The 3,793-nt window shown below is 38.4% G+C and overlaps 1 pseudogene; it reads left to right on the top strand.

Moving 5' to 3' along the window:
- Window positions 1–579: 579 nt before the first annotated feature.
- Window positions 580–2,962, top strand: LOC148917556 (pentatricopeptide repeat-containing protein At4g21300 pseudogene; annotated as a pseudogene).
- The last annotated feature ends 831 nt before the right edge of the window (window positions 2,963–3,793 follow it).

The following is a 3,793-nucleotide window of genomic DNA, read 5'->3' as shown; positions in this document are numbered from 1 at the left end:
TATTTGTTTTGAGCATATAGAGTTCTAAGAAAAGCTATTGTGCGGATATTTGAGATAAATCATCAAGTGTTCAATGTTTACTTGGTGATTTATCAAACACTTTAATCATTCATATTGCATTCATATGCATGTCGGTGACTCATACGGTTGAGGGCACCAAGACCGTGGTGGCGGTTTTCCTCCGTGAGCTTGAAGCAATCGGGCGTATTAAGCGCTCAACATAAGGAGGTCGAAGATCATCCCGCGATGTATTGAGTTACGAAGAAGTCGTAAACACATCTAGAATGTGTCTAGGATAAGTGTGAGTACTGTAATCATCGCTCTATAGTGGATTTGTGTTGACTGAGGAGTCCCGTGATTTTCCCCAGAGGTGGGGTTTACCACGAAAATACCCTCGCGTGTTCTTTTATTTTATGTCTAGTGATACTACATGATGATGAGGTTTACAATAATCCTGCCACCAAGTTTTATTTTATTTATTTGATTAGAATTCAAATTGGCCTATTCACCCTCCTCTAGGCATTTTGAGTCATCCTGCAGGTATTTTCAAGCTTGATTTGCAATATACTTTGCCTTGGAACTGGATGATTAGAGGGTTCACTATGATGGGTTACTTTGAGTTTGCCTTGCTGTTTTACTTCAAGATGTTGGGTTCTGGAATTTCACCTGACAAGTACACTTTTCCAAGTGTAATTAAAGCTTGTGGTGGTGTGAATAATGTAAGATTGGGTAAAGCAATCTATGATACCATCCAGTTTATGGGTTTTGGAGTGGATATATTTGTGGGTAGTTCTTTGATTCAATTGTATATGGGCAATGGTTTTATCCATGATGCATGGTGCTTGTTTGTTGAAATGCCTCACAAAGATTGTGTTTTATGGAATGTCATGCTTCATGGTTATGTTAAAAATGGAGAATCGAAGAATGCTGTTGGAATGTTCTTGGAAATGAGAAATAGTGAAATTAAGCCCAATGCAGTGACATTCGCTTGCATTTTGTCTGTTTGTGCCTCAGAAGCTATGATTGGTTTTGGTACTCAGCTTCATGGGCTAATTGTTGCTTGTGGGTTGGAGTTGGATTCTCCAGTGGCTAATACATTGTTAGCAATGTATTCAAAATGCCAGTGCTTGTCTGAGGCCCGCAAATTGTTTGATATGATGCCATGAACTGATTTAGTGACATGGAACGGAATGATATCTGGTATATACAAAATGGGTTTATGGTTGAGGCTTCACGCTTGTTTCAAGCGATGATTTCTTCTAGTGTCAAACCGGACTCAATCACATTTGCAAGTTTTCTACCATCAGTTGCTGAACTGGCTAGCCTCAAGCAAGGTAAGGAAATTCACGGTTACATTGTAAGACATTTGTGCCTTTGGATGTGTTCTTGAAAAGTGCACTGATTGATGTATACTTCAAGTGCAGGAATGTGGATATGGCACACAAAATTTTCAACCAAAGCACCGGAACTGATGTTGTCATGTGTACTGCTATGATTTCAGGGCTCGTTCTCAATGGGATGAATAATAATGCATTGGAAATTTTTAGATGGTTACTTAAAGAGAAAATGCGACCGAATTCTCTAACCTTGGCAAGTGTTTTACCAGCTTGTGCTGGTTTGGTTGCTCTGAAATTGGGAAAGGAATTGCATGGAAACATCCTCAGGCATGGGCTTGACGGAAGGCTCCATCTGGGAAGTGCGCTTACAGACATGTATGCAAAATCTGGAAGATTGGATCTTGCTCATCAAGTTTTTGAAAGAATGTTTGAAAGGGACACCATTTGTTGGAACTCAATGATAACAAGCTATTCCCAGAATGGTAAGCCAGAAGAAGCCATTGATATATTTCGTCAAATGGGGATGGCAGGTGCCAAGTATGACTGTGTAAGCATTTCAGCTGCTCTTTCTGCTTGTGCAAACTTACCGGCACTTCATTATGGGAAAGAGATTCATGGTTTCATGATTAGAAGTGCATTTAGGTCTGATCTGTTTGCTGAGAGTGCACTGATAGACGTGTATGCCAAATGTGGAAACTTAGTTCTGCCTGCAGTGTGTTTGACATGATGGAAGAGAAGAATGAAGTGTCCTGGAACAGCATTATTTCTGCTTATGGGAGTCACGGTTGCCTTCAGGACTCTCTTGTCCTGTTTCATGAAATGTTGGGTAATGGGATCCTGCTTGATCATGTCACCTTTCTTGGTATATCTGCTTGGCCATGGCGCAAGTTGATGATGGAATTTTCTACTTCGGTTGCATGATTGAGGAATATGGGATCCCAGCTAGGTTGGAGCATTGTGCTTGCATGGTAGATCTATTTGGGCGTGCTGGACGTTTAAGTGAAGCATTTGAAACAATAAAGAGTATGTCATTCTCCCCAGATTCTGGTGTCTGGGGAACATTGCTTGGAGCTTGTCGGGTCCATGGCAATGTTGAGCTTGCTGAAGAGGCATCAAGACATCTTTTTGACTTAGAACCACAAAATTCTGGGTATTACATACTATTCTCAAATATACATGCTGATGCTGGAAAATGGGGAGTGTGCTTAAGGTTAGAAGTTTGATGAAGGAAAGAGGAGTTCAGAAGGTTCCTGGGTACAGTTGGATCGAGGTTAACAACAACACTCATATGTTTGTTGCAGCAGATGGAAGTCACCCACAGTCTGCTCAGATATATTCAATGCTCAAGAGTCTTCTTCTTGAACTGCGAAAAGAGGGTTATAATCCTCAACCTACACATCCACAAACATCGGGGATGTAATTACTGGAAAGTTTCATTGTCTCCTCCTCTAATCCTAGCAACTTCAGGATTAGGAATATGGTGCTGGCTCTGTGAATTATGGTAACTCAGGGAATGAAAGGTTGTTGAACTATTCTATTTTACCATTTGCTAGATACCTTTTTTATGTGCGTACTCGGATCTACAGTTGTCACCTATAATGAATGAAGCTTAAAAGTTTTTATCATCTGCTTTATTGCATTGGTTGGAAGCACAACAGTGAAAGTTAGATGAATCAAAATTTGTTCCTATACAAAACTCAGAAGCTAGATGTGCTTTTGGTGAGAATAAACAAATATCAGTTGTTATCAACAAAGAAGTAAACTAAGATCGCTGGCCTCTTAATTTGTCTGTTGCCCCTCTCATTTTATACTTTTAAAAGGATAATCTTTCCTTGATAGGTACACATTTGATTTCTTGCTTCAGTGCATTATATAGGACAGAGATACTAGTGCATCAAAAAAATAATTTATTTTATTTTCTGGCTAGGGAACATGAAATGAATTTTTGTGAAACTGTATGCTATTTTGTTTTTCCTTTCTTGACATTTTAATTAGAGTTTGAGAGAGAAAAAAGCTATAATCATTTAAAAACTGATCAAGTGTGTAATTATACATAGCTAACTTAAAGTGTGTAATTAGACATTAACTTTTTTTTTCTTCTTTGAATCATGCTATAGAACCAGATTAATTTTTGGAAATCATTGAACTGACTGTTAATTTGATCTGCTTAGGTTTCCAAGCCCTAAGTTTATTTATTTTAGTTTATTTTAATTTTATATTGTGGTCAGTCTTATCATATACCCATTTTTCTTGGTAGTTACAGTTGTTCCAGCTTGGGCAGATGTATTATATTTATTCCAATGGCTTAGGTAAGAAATAATTGCAAGATTGTAGCTTTTGGTCTGAAAATTACTATGTTAATTTTTAGGCAGATAAGTCTCTGAGGTTTGAACCCTTTGCTCTCTTTCATTTTGGCGTCTTCAGCTATAGAATTAGAGCTTCAAGTAGGTTTCTGT

This window comes from Prunus mume, linkage group LG4 (assembly GCF_029339155.1).
Source record: "Prunus mume cultivar Tortuosa linkage group LG4, ASM2933915v1, whole genome shotgun sequence".
NCBI classification, from domain to species: Eukaryota; Viridiplantae; Streptophyta; class Magnoliopsida; order Rosales; family Rosaceae; genus Prunus; species Prunus mume.
Note: the sequence above shows the minus strand (reverse complement) of the source record. Positions and strands in the feature narration are given on the sequence as shown.